The 23483-nt window shown below is 45.7% G+C and overlaps 1 protein-coding gene across 5 annotated transcripts in view; it reads right to left on the reverse strand.

The window, feature by feature from the left end:
- The window catches only part of ZBTB38 (zinc finger and BTB domain containing 38), a 75983-nt gene that overhangs the window by 19455 nt on the left and 33045 nt on the right, over positions 1-23483 (reverse strand). For 2 of the 5 annotated variants that reach the window (XM_060149728.1, XM_060149727.1), the window contains one exon: positions 22286-22390. The gene's annotated coding sequence lies outside the window, so the exon portion shown is untranslated. Of the gene's footprint in view, positions 1-6700; positions 7140-22285; positions 22391-23162; positions 23251-23483 lie in introns of those variants that run through there. The other 3 variants (XM_060149729.1, XR_009540651.1, XR_009540652.1) reach the window with 3 other exon arrangements.

Below are 23483 nucleotides of genomic sequence, written 5' to 3' on the forward strand. Positions count from 1 at the left end.
TCCTGGCCGACACGGAGCTGAGACATGGCCAGTGAGGCTCATTAAAACCCTAAGCCCAAATTCCAGTATCTTCACTGAGGCACAGAAGGTCCTCTGTGATTTGACCTCACTTCCTGCCACTCCAACCCACACCGGCCTCCCTTCTGTTCCTTAAATGTGTGAGGATCTTCCCACCTCAGGGCGTTTGCACATGCTGCTTCTGAAGCCTAGAATGCCTCTGCAGCCTAGGCAGCAGCCTATCCTGATCTCTATCCAACAATCCCTTCCCCCTCAATCAGGTTCATCTGTCCTAGACTCTCAGCATACTCTTCTTTCACAGTCCTTACTACTATTGTAATTAAGTATTATTTGACAAATGTGTGCTTTACTGCAAGAGTATAAATTCTGTGAGGGCTGTGAGGCTGTTTACCACAGTCTCCCCCCTAGCTCCTAGCACCACACTTGGCACATAACAGTGCTGATAAACCTTTATGAAATAAATGCAAAAACAACAAACCACCCAAACAGTAAGCTCTCTAGAGCCCACCATACCTGGCACTATTACCAAGCTTTCTGGATCCAGCATTAGGTCAACGCGAACTTCCCTACTATTTGTCACCTATGCTAAAAGGGAGAAACACCTTTGTTGAACATTAAAAAAATCGAAAAGTCTGTTCTGACATTGTAAAAGGAAAAAAGAAAAAAAAACCACACACACACACATATCAACTCTGCTGGCCTAAAGCTGAGCTGGATAAGACAAGCCAGGGCCATCCACTGCTACAAAGTATTTACTGCTCACACAAGTTAAAACAATGAAACATAGCTTTGAAACACTGAAATTGCTTACTATTATTACTTTGGCTCAAAGACAGGAGAAGAACACTCCTTTAAGCTCTAATGATATGCTTTGTTCTGTTAAAGACAAAACAACAGGCCCAAAATGGAGTTGCTTATGCTAAGCCCCATGTCACCAAACAGAAACTTAAAGTTTTGGCTCTTCCGGCAAAACAACCCTAAACTAGGTATCAGCTTAAATCAGGAATAGACTGATCAGTACTAGTTAGGTAATCTGCCTGACAACCCCCGTCATCCCCTATAAGGAAAGAAACCTTGCAATAACCAACCCACCTTTTTGCCTAGTGTAATTTCCTTGTTCTGTTCCCTTCCTCCGGTAGAATCTCTCACCTTGTACAGCTCTTTGGAGCTCCATTCTATCTGCTAGACTGCCTGCTGCCTGACTCATGAATCACTAAATATAAAGCCAGTAAGATCTTTAAAATGTACTCAGTTGAATTTTGTTCTTTTGCCTTTAAGCTCCAGGGATTTGGCCTTTTGTCTACTGAGTGCTTCGACAGAATTAGCAACAAACCTTTAAAAAGTTAACTGTTTTTTTAAATACTAAAAATTTAAAGTTGTCAATATGTGGGTATAGCCTAAGGCCCTGGTGCTGGGTGTCTGTAAGGACCCTGTTTCTGTATCTGTCCTCCCTTCAAGCACTCCCAGAGGTGTCCACTCTCTGTAACCACTTTTCAGTTCCTTCCAATGTTTCCCTCACTCAGCTTCCTCTCATGAGAAGCTGATCTGGAGAAGGTTCTGGGCTAAGGGAAGCACAGCGGGGCTTGTGGCCTGCTTCTGGGTCCCCAAACTGTGGATGCTTGTGCTTCCTGGTACACCAGTCTGTGACCCACTCCAAAGGCATACACAAGCCCTCTTCCCCCATCAGGCAACCAACAGTAAGATGGAAAAGGCATTGTAATGTGAGCTTATAATGGTGGGTCTCGGCGGAGCCGCACCTCAGGCTCACCTGTGGAACCTCAAGAAGAATACGTGCCAGGTGACACTGTTGACACTGAATCAGTTTCGGGAACAGGGTCTGGGCAGGCAGGCTTGTTGCATCCTGCTGAAAATTACCCAGGTATGTTATGCACACGAGCTGGTCCACGACTTCTAATTACATTTTGAAGAATCAGGTCACTGTGTCCCCTGCTTGTGTTGGAGCCCCTCTGGGCAGCCTTCCTGAGGGCTGCTTTAAAGTGACATCGACATCCCGCCACAAATGCGCCAACATCCCCAACTCGACTCATTCTGTGAAGGAAGAAGTTCACCTAAATACGCCAGCCACGTGCCATGCCCCCAACACCAGACGAGCGCATCCCTGCGCCCGGCACTGTTCTACACACTCCGTATACACCATCCCGATGAAACCTCACAGCAACCTTATTTTGCAGATGAGAAAACGGAGACTCAGAGAGACCTTGTAACTCGACCAAGGTTATTTAGCCAGTGAGTGGTAGAGCTGGGATTAAAATCCGGGCAGGATGCCCCCCAAACCACACTCTTCACTGCAGATTCAGGAGCACCAAGAAAGAAAACACTTAGCTTTTCCAGCTCTTTCTCGGCATCAGAGGCTCCTATGCCCACGACCCCAGCCTACCTACCGGTGTGTGAGTGCTTTGGCAATCGGTAGCCTGGACTTGAGCAGGGCTGCCATGTGCAGGGGGACAGGTCATGTCCTGTGGTACATTGTGAGGGTAAAGGGCGGGGCTGAGAGCCAGTGTGCGCTCTGCTTGGCCAAGCATGTAACCTGGGTGAGGGCTGCATCCCCCTGCCAGGAGAAGCCATTTCCCCGATATGCACAAGGACTCCGTATGGACCACCAGATGGCCCTGGGGTGAACACTTCAGGGAAATTCAGAATTTTCCATAAAGTTCTACTTTTATTTTCTCAAGAAAAGTAAACTTCAAAGTAATAGCTGGCACTCATAAATATTATCATTTTGATCCACTTCCATTTGAAGGTAATATTTATCGAATGCCTTACCACCCACCAGTTATTGAGTGTAACATAGGGGCTACCACGAGAAGTGGGCACAGAAGGGGCAGGGGGGAGATTAAAGCTACTGAACTAAGAGAGCTGAGGGACCCCAGAGCACTGTATTAGTCCAATCCTGAAACAGGGCTCTCCCGAAGGATAATCTGGGACAAGGCAGCCCATGTCCAGTCCGGCACCATGGCTAAGAGCCTGAACTCTGGGGTCAAGTGGCTCTCGTCACATTCTGGCTGTGACCTTGGGCAAGTTTCTTAAACTCTGCACCTCAGCTTCTTCATCTGCAAAATGGAGCTAATAACAGAATCTACCAGGTTAACATGAGGATTAAATGATAATACCTATAAAGTGCTTGGCTTTATGTCTGACACGAAATCAAGCTTAATAAACATTAGCTATTATTAGTATTACCATTACCAATTAATTATTATTAGTGGTAAATGTCAGCCGGAGCAAATACTACCAAGTCTTGGCCCCCAGGCCCCAAATCTAGGGCACATGAAATTCCTCAATGGCAGGGACAAGTATTCTATTTCACTGTGCACCCAGGGTTCCCCAGTCCCCACCCTAGTGTTTAACACCCCAGAGGGGCTCATTAACTTATCATTCTTCTTTAATGCAGAGAGCAGTTATTACATCTGAGCCTTAGCTCATATGTGGGCACTTAGTTACAAGTATCATTGAAATGATTTTCTTTTTTCAGTTGCATCATTTGTTAGCACTTCTTCTAAGCCTATGGAAGAAGGCATTAAAATTTTAAATAGAAATGATTCATGTTGGCTATTGGCAACTTATTAGCAATTCCAGTAAAAAGCTTGATAGAAAGGAAACTAAAATAATGTTTAACACAAATACTTAAATCATCTATACATTTCCAGTCTGTGCACTTGTCCTTTCAGGTCAGAAGGTCACTCAAATCTGGCTGTATAAACACGGCCAGGCGCTGGCTGCTTGTGGGGTCACGTTCCTATTTTCGATGGCGATATTCTTTTATTTCACAAGAAAGCCTCCCCTGGGATCTGCTTCGTCACCTCTCCTGTCTCTTTAGACTCCTGGCAGACCACATTTGCTCCTTTGCCCTCACACCAAGGTTTTGTGGGGATAAAGTCTTGAGACCTCCTCTCTCTTCTTTTAAACTAGGAACCTAATGATAGGTCAGTTTGGTTATGATTTATTTTAGAGAACATTCTGATGTTTCAGTTTTTTGATTTAAAAGTCTTTTTAGTTTATGTCTCAGTTTAATGGATTCATTAGGTTGTGGCTGATTCAGTAAAAAAAAATGTTTTTAATTTGGGTTCAGTCTGGGGTTTTGCACATTTATGTGCTGATTTTGGATTCTGGTTCAAGCTTCCACTGAAGTCCCTGATGAAAATTTTTGACAACTGTCAGAGGTAGTCAATTGTTCCGAGCTTTCCCCTTCCTGTTCCCGGGGGCCATCCTTTCTCCCCCTAAAGATATAGAGACATCTTTATCCTCAGAGGGTAGAGCAGGGCTCCTGCTTACATACTCCTGGGTTCAAACTCCAGTTCTGCCACTTAGTAGCTGTATGAATTTTAACAAGTTAATTAGCATCTCAAGACTTGTTTTTTTTAAATCTATAAAATGGATATAATAGTGCAACTTAATTCTTAATAGGATTAGAAGAGACAGTCCAGATAAAATGTAGTATCTCATTCTATTGCTCTTTTTCGCCCTGATAATTTCCCATGAAAATTCCAGAAAACAAAACAATTCCTACAACCCTTTTCTCTGGCCCACCTCATTATGATAATAGCAACCAATTTAACGCTTGTTGGTTGAAAGGATGTTGGAAGCAGGGATCATTTTGTAAGTGGGGATTTCCCTGGGGCTGAAGTGGAGAGATGAGTGGCCTGGAGAGTCCCCGGCTTCCAGGGCTTCCAGGGAGCCCGGGCAACTTAGCTCTGGGCAGGCTGGACGGTTAGGAGCTGTGGGGCTCAGGCCAGGCTGACCCCAAAAGGAGGGAAGTTAGAAGAACATAATTATGGAAGGTAAGTGCAAAAATAAATATTTAGCAAAATAAGGGACTGTGGGTAATTCATTAAGCATTCCTGTACTAAGGTCTTGGGAGAATATGTTAATATGGGTACAGAAATGTAATTGAAAGAACAAATACCTCACTTTTAAAGAACAGGTACGTGCATCACGATGTAACAGAGTGTCAACAGAGCCAAAAACTGTGTGTTAACAAATGCAAAATCGGGGACTCTTATTATTTGGGGGAGCCCTGCATGCCTTTACACATATTCCCCCAACCCCCTACCAACCCCACTGTGAAGGATAAGCAGAAAAGAAGAGGCTGGGGTTCTGAACATCCAGAGAGAGCTTCTACCCTCGAGCGGCCTCTCTAGGGCCACAGGTTGCTCTTTCCAGTCTGGTAAAGGCACTGAGCAAGGCTGCCCTCGACCGTCATCTTAGCCCTGGATGAGATTATTACTCAGTTTCTTCCCACACAGAAATAGCAAGAACATGGATGTGGCTAGCCTCACCAGCATTAGGAGACAGGGTGGGGGAAGGCAAAGCATTTTTCAGCCCGAGTGCTCTGTTCCCTTCACACCTTCAATCTGTTCCATCCTCACCGCTTGGGGAAGGGGGCCTTTAAGCACCATAAGGTAAGTTATGCTCTGAGTGGCAATCAGTACCAGCAAGAAGGAGAGGGGGCAGGGCAGAGTCCTAGACCTGGAGACGTGAGGCCGGATGCAGGATACAAGGGGAAGGAGGCCAGAGGGGAAGCGGCTCGGGGCTCCTTCTTGAGGAGGCCTCTGTACTGATGCCCTCTATCCCCCGCCCCGGAAACAGGACCCTGGCTGTACTGTACCACAACTCTGGGAAGGTCTGGCTTACTGTGTCACTGAGCCTGTCCACTCTGCCCTCCCAGGTGTCATGGGCATAATAATAGGGTTAGAGTCATAAAAGTAAATTCCCCAAGGAAGATCCTACCTCTGAAAGCAGGCAGCCCCTCTTCAAAACATGATCCCTAGACAGAGCCTTTCCCAGGCAGCAACTCTTTCAGGACTGTGTCCTGAGGTTCCTTTACATTTGATGACCAGAGTCCATTCCCAGTTCACAGAACCATGTCCACAAGATGGTGCTGAGTCCACACAAAGAGATGCTCTTGGGTCTTGAGTAACTGGGAATCTAGTCCCCCAAACCTTTCTCAAAACGTCAGATGACGGAGCCTCCCTTCAAAATAAACAGACCTTGGGTGTTCTGGATAACAAAAAGCAAAGGGAGCAAGCTTCTTAGTGGAGCATGCCTTCTAACTCCTTCCTAATTTGCCACAGATGGATTCTAGAGATTCTGCAGACCAGGGGTAAGGACCACTCCACCCAGTGTGGGAATTTCCTCCTTAGGGGAGCAGTCCTCACGGGGAGCCCTCAGCTGTCAACTCTGCCACGCGACAGCCCTTGGAAGGTTTGCATGTCCCTTTCCTGGGCTAAGCATCTCCCATTCCTTCAACTATGCCCTAGCAAAGAGAATTTTATAAGACGAGGAACTTTAGATTGTTTAGTCCAACGCTCCTATTTTAGATATGAGAAAATGGAGGGACGGAGAAGTAGAATGACTTGCCTAAGGTCTCATGGTGTGACCAAAACAGGTTTCCACACTTCTGGCTCCGCACGCCTTAAAATGCACCATACTCCTCAACTGGCAGCTGCTGGGACCCGCTCACTGACAGCAGGACTTTACAAAGTACCTGACCTCCCTAAGCCTCAGTCTCTTCACATATAAAATGGAGCAAATCATACACACCTCCTGGGGTGTTGGGGGGATTCAACGAGTATAGGAACACCCAGTCAGTGCAAGTGAACAGCACATGGTACGTGCGCGATAACTGATTTTATTTATAATATACAGAATTTCTTTTTGGCATGGAGTTCTTCTTTCTGTCCTCGTGTTCTTCCTCTTTGGCTTGCCAACTTCCAGGACTGAATTTTTTTAACTGATACTCAAAAACTCACTTATTCGGGTCAAATTTAATGGTGTTCACTTGGTCCATTATCTCTAATCTGTTGGAATATTTTAGAACAGTTCCATCTTCAAATATACCTACTGATTCCTGAAAAATGATATGCTGACTCCCGCTCCAGGAACTTTCAGATAAGTTTAGGGTGGTGACGTCTGTGACAAAAAAGCTGTTTGCTATGCTCTCCTCTGGAGAGTGGCAGAATGGGATTCAAGTTCAGAACTGTTATACCGATGACGACTTAGAAAATATTCTTCAGTCTATTAGAATAAAAGAGATAAAGCCGCGGCTTCATCTTTAAAGAGGAAGGAGGTTGAAGCCACACAGTCACGAAGTCACCTTGACCCTGTGAAGAGAAACTCCGGCGTCTTAATACATTAATATGTTTGGAATGGAGATGCTAGGACCTCAGGGTAGGTGAGCTTTTGCTCTGAGACCCAGAAAACCTCAGAGCTGCTGGGGGTGAAATTGCTGGGAATAACCTACGAGTAAAAGAACAAGACATCAAGCCCCTGGAGCTGATCTGTGGTCTCTGGGTTGGTCCTTGGTTACAGGTGACCCAACGCAAAACCCTGACCATTACATTCTCTCAGCTCCATTGTATCAATAAGCACAGCAAGACTCTAATTTCCAACCATCCTTCTCCTTCCACATTCTCCCTAACTAGCCTGGGCCACTTGTTTTTACCCATCCCAGCATCCTCAGACCCTGCCGCACCGGGGAATTCAGCCAGCCCGCAGCTGTTCCAGTGCCCATATCTGCTCACCCAGAAAAACACCGCCTTCCCTGTCCTGACTGTTCCCAAACACCAACTTTCTGGACCCAAACGCAGCACAGAGACAAGAACTCCTCCCCTTAGTCCTGTTTAGCCCTGTATCATTTACAAATCACTTTCATACACACCATCTCCTCTCCTTTCTCATAACACCCCTGTGGGCTGTGAAATAATATTTCCATTTCAGAGATGAAGATGCTAAAGCTCAGAAAAATTAAGCCAAAATCCCAACACCACGTGGCCTGTAACTGGCAAGGCTGGGTTTTCAACCCTGATCTTGTGACTCTGGGTCACAACTTCCTTCCAGCACACTTAAAAGGAAGACTATATTTATGTGATTCCAAATGTTAGTAAACATAAACCACCGTCTCATTTATGATTGATACGTTTAGTGGTTGTGTATTTTTTATGCCAAATTCAGCATCGAATGTGTACTTGCCACTCAAAAAACTACACATTAGCTATTTTTACCAATAAAACCAGTTTTTCCTGATCAGTCGATATACCAGACATACGGCTGACCAAGTGGTCATCTACACATTCCCCTTCATATTCTCTGCCATTCTGCATTACCTGACCACACAGCATCTTGTTTAATTCATTCTGTAAAGTGGGAATGATACCTGAGATGATTACCATGAGAGTTAAACGAGGCAATGACTACAGAGACCTCAGCTAGCAAGTGTTCACTTAATGGTATTACATACTACTACTACCACCACTACTGCTACAACTTCATTACGTTCATTAAAACCAAGTAGTTTTGTTTTCTAAAAAGTGCCTGATGAACCAGAAGGCAGCGTGGATACAATGATTCAGAGAAACAGAAAAATGATTTTGTCCCCTCGGCCTTGTTTAATCCTTTCTTTCTTTCCCTTTTCAGCAGCCTCCTGGAGCCCACAGTCCAATGGAGGAGACAAGACATGCAGACCAACAGCTCCTCCATGATGATGGCAGTGCTCTAGTGAGCACACCCAGGGTTCTGGAGCAGGCAGCCCTAGGTTGGGTTTGCGGAAGGCGAGTCAGGGAGGGTGAGGTGGAACTGAGTCTTGAGAGATATGGAGCATTTTTTTGGAATCCAAGAGGGAAAAAGGCATTCTATTCTAGGGAAAGGTCAAGCAACGGCAAAGAAACAGGAAATGGAATGACGCATCTGGGGAAGGGCAAGGAGGTGGGATGTCTGTGGCATGGGGTGTGTGGGCAGGGCTGGGTGGGAGATGGAGGGCGAGAGACTGGCAGGGACCCAGTCGTGAAGAAAGCATCGACTTTGGACCTGATCCTCTAGCCCAGTAGTTCTCAACCCTTACCTGCACATTGGAATCACCTATGGGAACCTGAAAACATACCGACAGTCGGGCTCCAACTCGAGATTCTGGTTTGTTTGGTCTTGGGTGGATGCTAGGTATTGGGATTAAAAAGAAAAACAAACAACTCTCCAGGTGATTCTAACGTGCAGCCTGCACAACAGTGAGTCACTTACGAGATGTGAAGCAAGAATCATTTGACACATTTGCAGACACGTCATTCTGGGAACAGTTTGATGAGAACGATGCCTGGAGGGGATCTAGAAAGAAGGTAAGGAGACAGGTGGGGACGACAAGGAGAGAAAGAAGTGAAAGCTATTTGGATGGAAGCATCAACTAGTTCGACCTTGGAGGAGAAAGAAAGAGGGAAGAATGAAGGTTGACACACCAGTCCTGTTGCCTACACGTGCCATTAACAGGTAAGGAACCAGACCAAAGAGCTGGTCTGGAAAGAGGATGAGGTCTGTGTTCCCTCTGAGGAGCCTGTGGAAGATGCACCTGGCACTCTCCAACTACGGGCCTCCATGACGGACTTTGATGATGAAAGGAAGCTGGGCTGAAGGTTCAGCTGTGCAGTGCACTGACACACAGGAGGTGGCTGCATACGCAAGCCTGGACAATGCCCAAGGAAAGCGGGTAAAAGGGAAATAGGGCAAAAGGAGGAACTTGAGGACTACCAATACTGAGAGGGTAAATGATCTATCAGATCACCTGGAGGATCTTACTAAAAATTCAGTTTCCTGGTGCCACCCCAGACTGACTGCATCGGAACAGCCACAGGGTAAGACCCAAGGAACTGATTTTTCACAAGTTCCCAGGCACTTCTGAATCAAGGCTAGGCTTGACACTGTATCCATTTCCAAACACTGCCGTAACAAACTACCACAAACCTGGGGACTTAACACAAGAGAAATTTATTCTCTCACAGTTCTGGAGGCCAGAGGTCCAAAATCAAGGTGTTGGCAGGGCTGAGCTCTCTCTGAAGGCTCCAGGGAGGAGAGTCCTTCCTTGACTCTTCCAGCTTATGATGGTTCCAGGGTTCCTTGGCTTGTGGCTGCATAACTCCAATCTCTACCTTCATCTTCACATGGCCCTCTCCTCTTTATGTGTCCCTCTTCTGTGTGTCTCTTATAAGGACACTTGTCATTGGATTCAGGGCCCACCTGATAACCCAGGATGAACTCATCTCAAGAGCCTTAAAAAATTTCCATCTGCAAAGACCTTTTTTTCCAAAAAAGGTCACATTCACAGCTTTGGGGATTTAGACGTAGCTTTGGGGATTTAGATGTAGCTTTGGGGATTTAGACACAACTTCTGGGAGGCTACCAGACGCCACAGCAATAACTCATCTGGGTGGATGGGAGAGGGGACTGGGGGCCAGATCTCCAAGCTAAGTTCCCCAACAGTGGCAGGAAGAGGTGGAAGAAAGAAAGACGGAGCCATTTCAGGAACTGCTAAGTATACAGTTCCACTTCCGAGTCTCATGTAGCCCTAAGGACCCCAGGCCACTAAGTGTCCAGTGCCTCAGGCCATCTGAAAGTACAGTACAGAAAGGAAAAAAATCACCACAATCATAAATTAACAAAATACTAGACCACATTACCCTCAAAATACAGGCGAGAGCTTTGAGGGGCTGAAAAGGCTTTTAGTTAATTCACTTCCTAAACTAAATGAATTTGATATGAAGCTAGGATTTCATCTCTAAGGTACTGTGGCCATTTTCTCCTCACCACCTTAGTAGCTTCCTGTCCAAACAATAAGCCACCATGGCAGCATGGGATCGGTTATTTCTACTTTTCAAAATGTTTCTTAGAAGCAGGCAATACTCTCGGTCACCAACATTAAAAAACGTTCAGTGGGCTTCCCTGGCGGCGCAGTGGTTGAGAGTCCGCCTGCCGATGCAGGGGACACGGGTTCGTGCCCCCGTCCGGGGAGATCCCACATGCCGCGGAGCGGCTGGGCCCGTGAGCCATGGCCGCTGAGCCTGCACATCCGGAGCCTGTGCTCCGCAACGGGAGAGGCCACAACAGTGAGAGGCCCGCGTACCGCAAAAAAACAAACAAACAAAAAAACGTTCAGCTATACCTCCCTTCTCATCACCTACCAGGGTCCCAAAATCTTCACTGAGACTGGCTTGCCCCTCATTTTTACATTGATATATGTTCTACCTTTAAAGTTCTACATTTTTCTATTTGTGTCGGCTCCCTGATGCACAAAGGTTGTCTGTCCTCTAATATAGGAATTTCCCTTCTTGGCAACAGGGTTTGCATGGCCAGAAGGTCAATAGGGTGGGGGGAGGAATCAGGTACTTTGTTGAGGTTAAGGTCACAGCCAGGGGACTGAAGCCTTCAGAATCAGATTCTTAGTGTGGTCAAAACCACCCCGTCATACATCCCTACCGTATAATGTCAAAGGCACATCCCTCCCCAGCGTCCACCCGAGACTGTCCCTAAGTACCGCCTAGTTAGCAAGTCCACAGGGACCAATCTCTATGCAAGCCTGTGTCTGTACTTCACCACGGTGTCTAGAGCAGTGCTCCCCAAACATCAGTGCACAGGAGTGAGCTGGGGATCATGGGAAGTGCATTTTCTGACACAGTGGGTTATGTATGTGTGGTCCATCTTCCTTTATGTCAGAGTGCTGGTGGCAGAGGTACACAACCAAGTCTAAGGTTTAAGGAAACCAAGTTTCCGTATCCACTGGGGAAATGACAAGAGTTATAATGGCGGAGATGATGCCAGTGACAATAAAAGCTAATGTTTGCTGAGCACTTTCTACATGCCAGGCCCTGTGCTAAGTGCTTTGCAGGCATTATGACTCACTTAGCGCCAAGAGAGCTGACGAAAACGAGAGTGATTAAAAGCTGTTTAGAAAAAAGGGAAGACGTTATAAATTCCAGGATGTGCGGAAGGTCAACAGAGTGTCAACAGAGAGAGAGGACAATTCTCACATTGTCCCAGGACGAGTTAGGAAGTTGCTAACTGCCTGATATTTCAGAAAGCATCCTTGGGCCAAGAGGTCAATATCAGAGACCAGGTATATCAAGATATGCCCGCTGTCCTCTGCTGTCACCCCATGGCCCAGTGCCATCCAGGTTAGCCTCTGCAGGCCTGGCTCCATTCAGCTGCCCTGGGAGTGACATGGCCGGGTAAGGCGGGGCTTCCACTGGTGGGTCCTTCCTGTTCCGTCCTGAAATGGGCACACTGAGCGCTGGGCAGCTTAGTCAAAGCTGCTCTGTCTGATGCCTCTCCAGATGTCCTCCGACATACAAGCTGTGTTCTGCTGCTGCAAATCACTTTGCCTGTATGACATGGACACACTTCATATCCAGAGTAGCTCCTTTATTTGCTGTGACGTGGAGAAGGTTCAACAGCCATGAATTTTTCTTGGGCTGGGTCTCGGAGAGCTCCACTCCCAATGCTCTGCAGGAAGACTGGGCAAGCTGCCATTGAGGAAACCCAGCCTGGTGGATGGAGTCAGATGGTGTAGCTCTATAACTGCCGTGCAGAGCAGCAGTCCAGAAGCTGAACTCGGCCTGCAGACCCGTTTCATTCAACCCCAGAGTATTTTAAAATGTTTTAATGCCCTCCAGTTTGCCATGATCTAACCATTCTTATCTTCCTATACCCAGCCCACGTCGAACATTTATATTACCCTCCTGTCCCTGGATGTATCTGAATTTTAGACCCTAAACTATAACATAAGGATAGATCGCTTAAGCCTGTAATATATCAACCTCCATACAGTGATTCCTAGCCCTCCTAAAATTTAAATGGTGAGATATCAGTATTCAAGCTTTCAAAACTACCAAAGTACTCCATCTTCATGAAGAAGGGGTGGTGAGAAGCCTTAACACGGAATATATTTGGGTCACATAATATTTCTTCAGGATCCCTCCAGTTTGTTCATTCCCATGTGGGAAATTTCCTACTGAGTCCTGGCGGACAGAGGGGCAGGTATCAAACTCTCCACTTTGCTTCAAAGTCAAATTTTTAAAAAATATTTATTTATTTTTTTGGCTGTTCCGCATGGCTTGCAGGATCTTAGTTCCTGACCAGCGACTGAACCTGGGCCCTGGCAGTAAAAGCACCGAGTCCTAACCACTGGACCGCCAGGGAATTCCCTAAAATCATTTTAATGATACAGTCTGCTCAGGCTTCGAGAAGGAGATGATAACTCCTAATCAGCCCTCCACAGAATCAGACTCTCACTCTCAGAGGCACCCAGCTCTCCATTTTAATAGAGCGTTCGGTTCCATAGTCATCGTACGCAGGTGATGTAATAAGGGAAGCAATAACTGCTGAGAATGCATAGCGGCTTAGCGGGTCAGGGTATTCTGAATTGATATCATGCTCCATCACAGCGTCACAGAGACAACAAGAAGTCTAGAAACTAGATCACAGAAATGGAGCCTGGAGGTCAAATAATGGGGTCAACACAATAGAGCATACCCAGCAAGATCACAAGTGTCCTCGGGGAATCTCAGAGAAGTTCCATGGAACAATGGCGGTCACGCCCAGGAAGCAAACTCCGCTCTAGGGACTTCGAGGGGGCTGGTGCAGAGCCGACCCACTTGGTCTGGGGAGCGGTCTAAGCATCTGTCATGCTGGGGGGACCTCCTGGAGAAGAGCTGCTGATGCTTTTTTTTTTTAAAGCTATACTTTATTCTTTTATTTTATTTCCTTCTTGGCCACGCCACGCGGCATGCAGGATTTCAGTTCCCAGACCAGGGATCCCACCCACGCCCCCTGCAGTGGAAGCAAGGAGTCTTAACCACTGGACCGCCAGGGAGGTCCTGAGCCTCTGGTGTTCTTGCCCAGCTCTGCCATGCCTCTTCCCCACCATCAACAGACAGCCCCACATTCACAGTGGTTCCCCACCTGGATCCAGACACAAAATGCCAAGGCACAGAGACCACTTTTATAGACCTGGGCTCCCAGATATTTAGTTGAGTCCATGTACATACTTTCCTTGCACACACATTTCCTTCTCTTCTGTTTTCCACAATCCTTCCTCCCATGTTTTCCATCACTTCTCTTCCACCTCCCACTTTTCCAGTTTGAAGCCACTGCTGGCAATACCGCAATCTCTGGAAAGAGGCCAGCCATGACAGCACAGATCTCTGAGGCAGCATGGGATTGTGAAAGTCACCGCAAACTAGGATTCAGGAGATGTAGGTGACCGGCAGGGCCGTCAGGCAAGCCCACCGGCCAGTCTGACATACAATCAGAGGCAAAGAAGCTTTTCTGTACTGCGGAAATGCTACAAAAACTCTGGCCAGACACACAAATGGATGCACGATGGTTTAGACAAAAGAAACTGACTGGGGAAAACTGCTGGGCGGGGATGGGGGGCGGTGGGGGGGCAGGGAAGAGTACGAAAGGAACTAAGTTCCAGTTGACTTTTGCCAATTTTACCCCCAAAGAAATTTGATTAAAACTAAATGAAGGTTTCTGGCAGTAGATATCCAAATAGTTCCCCTGCTCACCTGTTTCAGAGTGAAATTATCTGGGGGTGAGGGGAACAGGGAGCAATTACATCAATAAATATGTTGTCTGCATTTAAAAAAAAGTAAAATTCCCCGAACAAACGCAAACCCACTGTAGATAAAAACCCACAATAGACTGTTTAGAAAAATTATGCTTTAGATACACTGATCTAAAAAAAAAAAAAAAAACATCTAAAGAACAGGCTGTTCTGTAGAACAGCTCGAGTTTCTGCCTGTGCTTTCATTTTAGAAAACAAATGCTCATAGACTCCACAGGGGGAGGAGTTTAACACAGGGATTCAAACTCACAGAAAATGGCCACCGGGTTTTAGAAACCTGAACGCAACAAACAGGGGCACTCTGGGGACCTTCTGGGAACACAGGGCACTTACCTTTCACAAGAGTCATTGTCTAAAGGCAGATATAGCCTCTTTTTCCGACCAGCAACATAAATCATGGCCTCCAAAGTATTTGTTTGCTGAACGCCACAATGACTAATCACCCGACTTTTATTTTCCTCCCTGAGTCAGGAAACCTCATGGGGGGAAAAATAGGTCATGTTTAATGGAAGGTAGCTGCTAGGATTGGATGTAAGACTCCCGTTTAAGATTCATAAAAGAGAAACAATTAAAGGCCTCAAAAAGTATTTCCTAAAATAGAGAGACGCGCAAATCATATTGGAAATGCCTATCATTAAATAGAAAAGAAAGTCTTAACACAGATCATTCGAACATGGTACAAAGCTCCTGAGTGGTTTCCTGAAAAAACGTCAAAAAACAAAGATGAACATTAAGAATATTAAATAGACAACAAAACAAGGTAAGAACTCACTTCGCAGTGCATATTCATTTAGAGAAAAACACGTTCTCCCAGGCAATTTCTGAGAGAACATTTCACTCTTTTTCTGTGCAAAAAGTCAACTTGCAGGGTACAGGGGCTAAAGGAACTCCAGAATTGCTAGACCTTGACAGGAAAAACTTTAAAGGTCAGGCTTTTTCTTTTTGTTTTTTTTTAAACCTGATTTAGCACAGCACCCGGGGTAGGCCAGTTCTCTAACATCTGAGAAAAACCCCATTCGGGGCTTCATTTCACTGCCACGTCATCCCTTTTTCCATGTATCCCAGCGCCTTCTGCTTCCTCAAAGTGGTCCTCCCACCCCTTCCCGTTTTAAAGCAAAGGTGGAACGTGCATTAGTGCAAAGGAAAGGGCAGAACACACAACAGGAGGAATCGGCAGCAGGCACCCGGGACGCAGCTGCTACGACTGGCTACTGCCTACCCCCATGAGCACCGAGGGCCACCCGAGACCCCGGCACCCCTGCTCTCCGAGTTCGGGTCAAGGACCACAAGACCAGAATAAATAGGCCTACGCAGGGACAGACCAGAATGCCGAGTAGGTTTTGGAAACAGAAAATCCTCACTTTGGTCTAGAAGCGAATCAGCATTCCATCAGAACTAATCAGAAATCTCCATGCTTGCATGAAAAACGCTTATACGTTTGGGGAGACTGACTCTGAACGCCAGTCTCTCTTGTCTGGGAAGATAATAAATTCAGCTTTGTTTTTACTGAATCGCTGGTCTTATTATCTAGTGGTAATCAACTCTGCAAATAGTCAGAAGTTGTTCTAACACACGAACAGGAAAACTAACACAAACAAAACGGGACCTAGAAACAACATCCAACTCACAAAGCAGGAAGTGGCAGCTCCTATCTATCTCACCTGGCACAAAGCCGGCCTTTAGGGGTTACTGAAATAACCCCAGGATGTCCCTGTAGCATTTGTACAGCCACTGGATTTCTCGTGACAACGGGGCACCCTGTGATGAACACGCACATAGGCGTGGCCAGCAACGTGGGGTGTGTGAGCTGGGTCTTCCTCTTCATACTCCCTGAGAAAATGTTTCATTCCTCTTGAAACTACATTATTGTAGACCTTAGCAATTTTCATTTAAATAAGAGAGGGAAAGTGCTTTAAAAAACAGGAGACAGCCTTCTGCCTCTCCCAGATTAAAAAGAAATGTTCTTCATTATCTTAGTTGACAAGAAGCCCAGGGCTTCGATGGGTCAGAAAGTGTGCACCGTAGTGTCCTTTTAGCAATGTCTGTGAGGAGCCCAGCAGGCATGATAGGCTGCTCTCCCCAACAGAATAGTTGTGGAGTGCCAGTGCCTCCTTAGGCTTTGCTTACTGACTGCCACCTCCTGCTCTCCTGATAATCTGCCTTAGGACAGGACCTACCTGTTTCTGCAGACAGCGTACTGGACGGGCAAGGGACACTGGCTTCTGTTCCCAGTTTGCCACTAGCGGTGTGACCCTGAGCAAATCCTATGACTTCCCTGCACTTCCGTTCCCTTATCTGGAATGCAAAGAGGTTGGGCTAGTTTCTAAGGTTCTTCCTAGCCATAAAATTTCAAACCGTGATTCCCTACCTCCCATTTTGTCACCTTTTGATTGATTGCCAGCCAGTAAAAATCCTTATTTCCTCCAAAGCAGACAATCTCTCTCACTCTTAAATTCATGCACTTTCCTCAAAAGCGTTTGGGGTAAAGGCAGAACCTGAGGTCTGGCCAGTACTAGTATCCCTTCGTGGACAGTCGGAGGAAGCTCTGCAATCCGGGACCCCTGGCATGCTTCAGACGTGAAGTTGCCATATGCTCGCTTCAGCACCTCTGTTTAGGGGCCTTTGCCATCACTGAGCCAAACCTTCTCCAGTTACAGCTGAGGAAATCAAGCCTGCAAAGTTACATGACTTTCTTTCCCAAGGTTGCACAGTGGGTCACGGGAAGAACTGCCAAGCCTCCAGTCCTGTCTCATACACGGTGGTCTTTTGACCTCTCCCCAGACCCCCTCTGCAGGGCTCTAGGCTCCTTCCCTGGCCCCCTGTAGACTTCCTCAGGGTCTCAGAGGGTAATCAACAACACTTATTGTGCACCTCGGGCAATCCCCTAAGGAACTGTTTTAAACTTTCGAAGTGACAGAGCGACTCTGGGAACACTTAGCCCCACACAAGGACCGGCACAGCTATAGCAAGACACAAATCTTGATCTTATCAGTGCAGAAATCCATTGGTGTTTTCACTCTAAAAGAAAAGCCTGCAGCAGCACTTGGATGGTAGATAAGAATAGGTGACAAAGATAGGGCCCACGAGGGTGGAGTCCTGATCTGGTACCTGGCACATAGTTTATATTTGTTGAACTAACTCAAGTTTGCACATTACCTTCGTCCATTTGCTTCTTGTCAAAAATTCTGAGGTTACTGTAATACCAGGGACAAGGGTCTCTAAGCCACAATCAGGAACAATGATCTATTTCATAGTCTCACTATGTGGCTGGGGAAACTACGCAGGGTGTGGAGAGAGGAGGCTGGACTTTGGAGCCAGATAAGAGCCTAGGGCGCGAAAATCTCATCTCTACAACATCTGCCGCATTACGGAACCTCTTTGCCTCAATTTCTACCACACCGGGTTATGTGGAGATTCTAATAAGATGGCTGAGATAATGCACGTAAGGTATAGAATGGACTTCATGAAATTCCGTTCTCTCTTCTCTCCTCAAGGGCTATGGGTATAGACGGAGAAACCCTGATTCTAGGCAAGGCTCCAGGACATTGGCATCCTGTTCCAAAAGAAGCAAACCATCAATGGAATGCCAACAACAGTTATAAAATGACTCAGTATTGTTTTTTAATAAACATATCCCCACTGAGTCATCTGATTTGTAAATTACGTACAAGGAACGTAAAGTGCAATTTAATATACACAAGTCAAATATGTTTTATATTCTCCATACATAGCTTAACACCAAGCATGTTTATATGTCTCAATCCTTTCCTGTGAATAAGCAAAGAAGAGAGCTGGGACTAGGAGGGGAAAAAAGGATAAATTATTCTCTCATCTATAAAATGAGGTCGGGAACAATGTGAACTAAAAATTATATGATTCCAAGATGCGGAGAACAAAGGATATATAATGACACAGATGTTTATCAACCAGAAGACACAGAGTCAGATAGACAAATGCATCAAAATATTTTAATGGCGTGATTGTGCACCGTTACTGCCATTAAATATATTATTGGTAACAACATTTAAAGTTACGCTGGTTTTGCAAACTCTGGGCATAGTGACAGGGTGTCACCACTTACTCTGCAGGGAAAAGAAGATGATTTGGGGGCTGTATGTCACCCAGTACTGCCGTGGATATACCGTGGATGGCGATAGTGAGGTGCGATAAGACCACCGTTCCTTCACATCTGGGATCCATGTGTTTTTATCTCATTGCAAATATAATCCGTAAACATGAATAACACAAATGTAAGAATTTCGAGCACAGGCATATCTTCATGGAATTGAAATCAGCCTATCAAGTCTCAGGTTTACACCCTTCCTCTGCTTCCTAGAAACTGGCATTTGTTAACCTTCATCACAGCAGTGCTTGTTTAAAATGAAGATTCTCAGGGGTCCCACCTGAAATTTACTGAATTCGAATCTCTGTGCTAGGGACCTGGGAACCTATATTTTAATAAATTCCCCAAGTGGATTCTTATCCGTACTAAACTACTGGTCACTTGAACTCTCACAGGATAGGTTAGCTATCGTGGGAGGTATGCTCTTTCCATGACAAAACTAAGGCTTTGTGTATAGATGAATATTATGCAAAAATATATATACCTAAAAAAAGTTTTAAGGGGAAGGGAATCAGCATTTATTAATTGCCTACTATAGTATAGATCCTGAGCAAATTATATATTACTCAATCTTCAAAATAATCCTATTTGAGTTATGGATGGAAAAAGTTAGGCTTAGAGAGTAACTTTTCTGAAGTCACAACCCTGGAAAATGGCCCAGCTAGGTTGTGAAACTAGATTTATCTGACCCCAGCCTTCTCATTCCATTGTACTAAGCTCATATGCCCATGAAAACACACACACACTCTCACTTACACACACACACACACACACACACACACACACACACACACACTCTCTCTCTCTCTCTCTCTCTCTCTCTCTCTCTCATGTCATACAACAGCCATATGGTAAAAGGCAAAATACAAATTTAATTACTGTTAGAAACCTTTGCGTCAACAGAAATGTAGTTTTTAAAAAGTTTTCTATCAACGGATCGTCTTTGGTCAATCTGTTGACAACAGAATAAAGTGGATGACTACCATTAAAACCACATTTAACAGCCTGAATTTTAGTAATCAGAAATGTGTTTTGGGGCTTGCGAGGATCAAATTTAACAGTGACTCTTCATTTACGCAAGTTACGAATTTTTTGCAAATGAAACCACTTGATATTCATTCTGCAAGGAAAACACCAACAAAGGAAAGGAGAACACCAACAAATGTGTGATCTAGCGCTTGTCAAACCAATGGCCCTCCTGGGCCTCAACCCTCCTCCTCCAGCATCTAACACTCCAGGCTCTCTCCTCTGGGAAACACCCTGGTCTGGCTTCTGGAGCCCTGTTCTCTTGTTCTTCCTCACTCTCTTTTTTTTTTGCGGTACGCGGGCCTCTCACTGTTGTGGCCTCTCCCGTTGCGGAGCACAGGTTCCGGACGCGCAGGCTCAGCGGCCACGGCTCACGGGCCCAGCCGCTCCGCGGCAGGTGGGATCTTCCCGGATCGGGGCACGAAACGGTGTCCCCTGCATTGGCAGGCGGACTCTCAACCACTGCGCCACCAGGGAAGCCCTTCTTCCTCACTCTCTTGCCTGACTTTTCTCTAGGTCCTCCCTGGGTCCTTCTTTTCTCATAAGGCTCCACCCTCAAGCTTTGCTTCCCTAGAGTCTCCCACCGGAAAAATCTCCTCTCTCACCTCTCGACTTTTTCTCACAACCCAGTGTCTCCCAAACTAGCCCTGGCCTTCCTCCGGGGTACAAAGTCGCTGATCGTCTGGGGGACATCATACCTCAACACTTCAAACTCAGCCCCTCTAAAATGCAGCCCCTCACCTCCTTCCAAGTATCTTCATGGGTGCCGCTGCTTTGGAAATCTCAGTGTCAACTTTAGCTATTTCTTCTCTACTCAAGATTTCCAATTGAGTAGATTGGAAATCAGATAACAGATTGTGTCAATTTTTCCCTTCGTGTCTGTTCCTTTCCTGTTTCACTGCTATCACCCATTTCCGGTCTTCCCTGAGTTCCCCCCAACCCTGCCTTTTCCTTGGTGGACTGTGGTCCTTGTCTTAACTGGTCTCCCTGTCTCTGCCCTGCCTTTCCTTCCGATCTCATAGTAGGTACTCGATAAGTATTCGTTGTAACATTTATAGAACTCCTAGAAGTTTGCAAAGCACATTCATACTCAACATCTCCTTTTGGAGTTTCAAACGTTTTCCACTTGAAGCTTGAGTTTATTACAAGTAGCATTCAAGGCTTACAGTCTGATTTCTGTTACTTAATGCAATCACTGGAGCTACCTCTAACTTTGTACCTTGTAAATTAAAGTAGCTCTTAAATTGCTTTACTTCTGAACATTCAGTGTCTTGTGCGGCCTACAAGCTAAAAGAGGAGAGCATTTCAAGTCAAGGAAAGCTCCCTCGCCAAACTGCTTTTTCCTCTGCCGATAGGTTAAGTGGACAAAGAAAAGGCCTCTATGTAAAGGTGACAGTAACAGCAGAATCAAAAAATTAAAAGAAATTCCTTTCTGAAGATTTTAAGATTTTAAAAAAGATTTTCCTACTTATCCAGTTGGAATCCTATTTATGGGTTAATCTCCAACATCCTTGCAGCCAATATTCTAGCATGTTAACAGAAAAATTCTAATAGTTGAACGATAATTCCTTGCTAAGAGAATGCGCATGACCGTTATCATGACTGGAAAAACACAGTCATATGTTTGGTCTTGAATACCCAAGTAAGTGCCTTGTAGGAGCTCAATAAACATTTGTTGCATGAACAAATAAACAAATTCAGAGAAGCCCTTACGTTTATAAATTAAAAGCGTATGTATTCACAAGTGGATGGAAGGGTATGTTAAATTTGAATAAAATGAAAACTTGCATTGAAGGGCCAGAAGTATGATGTATCAACTACTCTGGTCTCTTCTGGATCCGCTCCAACTGACTGCCGGGGAAGCAGGTGAAGGGGGGAGAAGCTAATGTCAGGCATTGCCCACCTGACTCCACCTCTCTGGAGTTAAGATTATAAGCTCCTAGAGGGCAAGCGCTTTCCCTTGAACTTCATGGTGCTAGCATTGTGCTTTACATACCGAACGTGCATCCTAAGTGTGGTCTGAGATGCAAAGCCCTCTACGACCTGCCTGCATTTTCACATTTCAATCCTTCACATCTCTTCTTCCTTACTTCACAGGGTTATTGTGAGGAATGAGTAAAAACACAGCACTTAAAGCCCTTAACACACTGCCTTGCACTCACACACAAAAGTGCTTGATAAATGGTAGTTGTTATTATCACTATCTGGGGCCCTGTCTATGCCTCAAAGGTGAAGTTTAGTGTTCTGGGCTGTCAATACTCATCTATGCAAACTGTGTGTGTCCTGGGGACGGGCTTTTCACGCTTGTATCCTCAGCGCCTAGCACGGTGGTCACCCTGCAGCAGGCCCAGAAGCTGACTGTATGACTGAGCGATCGAGATGTGAGCCCCAGGCCTTTCCCCACCCAGCCCCCTGGGTCTCTCTGAAAAGTCATTTAACCTCTCTGGGCCTCAGTGACGTCTGTGGGTCCTTCCGGCCTGAAGAAGAGACCTACAGAACCTCCCACGACAGTCACTGACAGAACTGGAATGAGAAGCCCTTAGTTCCCCCTTCATGTCTCCTTAACAACAGCTCGCCTAAATGTCATTGTCACTTTGTAATCCCCAAACCTGGTGGATCGCTGGCAGCAAATCATAAGCTCCTTGGGAGTGGTTCAGTCCCTCAGAAAAAACATTTCCTATTTCACGTAGAGTACGGAGAGATGTAAATTCAGTTACCTCAGTTAGAACAGAGCAGGCTTAACAGAGTTAGTTTCTCGTGCTTTGGAAGAAATCACTTGGAAATCCTTGGTTCTGAGTCTTCCATCTCCACCGCATCGAGATCTAAAAAGAAGAAAAAAAGCAGTGTCCCATAACTGGGTGCCAGGCCTGAATATACCAGCAACAAAAGTGATTGCAGTTAGCCTGTGCACTGAACACCTACTGTAAGTAAAGCACTGGGCAAAGTGATTGACACATGCGACTTCATATAGTCCTCACAGGAGACATTCCCCCATTTTTACAGCTACATAAAGAGGCTCTGAAAGGTCACGGAATCTATTCAAGGTCACAGAGCTAGTTTATGTTAGACCTGGGACTTAAATGCAGGTTCAACTGATTCCAAACCCTGGGTTATTAACCTGTTAGTCAGGGTTTAGAAACTTTGACAGTGATCCACCGTTTTTAAAAATCATATTATATAAAATGAAACCCCAAAGCCAAAAAACAATGCTTACTCTTATTATGTGCAATGCACTCTGATATTTTCTAGTCTACTCTATTATTTTTTATATTGCATTATATATTCTATATCTTCAAAAAAATCCGGTAGTAACCCACTAAACTGATTTCACAATCTTCTAATGGGTCTCTACTCTTGTTGGAAAAACACTACACTCAGAGATAGTACCTCACCAGAAGTTTCTCTGAAACCGCGGACTTAATCCTATGCTTTTTAACCATGAGAACCTGACCGAGCAGTTGAGCTTGTTAATTAGGAGAAAACTCTTTAACCTTTAAAATATGTATAAAGCACCGTAATACGTATCATCCATAATGGATCCTGAGAAGAGATATTCAATTTGGGCCAAAGTCCATAATGGAATTAGTCACTTACCTATAGCAGAGGAGTTATAAAGTGGCACCGCGGACAGACTAAAATCTCAGGTGATTTATAATATACCCTGCAAAGAAGTGGCTAACAGCGGGCGGTCATGTTGTACCAATAGAAGAGACCTAACTACTGCCGAAGTAGAAGGCTGAGATTGCAAGCCCCTGGGGGCAGGGCCCTGCCTTTGCACGTCCCCTTCAATTCCAGGGGCCCTGGTGTTCGACCAAGGAAATGCTCAGGTTCCCGATGGGTCAGGACCGGGGTCCGAGTCGCAGTCCCGGAGAGGGGAGATGCGGCTGTTAGCGCAGTTCCCAAGCCTGCTGGACT

This window comes from Lagenorhynchus albirostris, chromosome 5, assembly GCF_949774975.1.
Source record: "Lagenorhynchus albirostris chromosome 5, mLagAlb1.1, whole genome shotgun sequence".
In the NCBI taxonomy this organism is placed as follows: Eukaryota; Metazoa; Chordata; class Mammalia; order Artiodactyla; family Delphinidae; genus Lagenorhynchus; species Lagenorhynchus albirostris.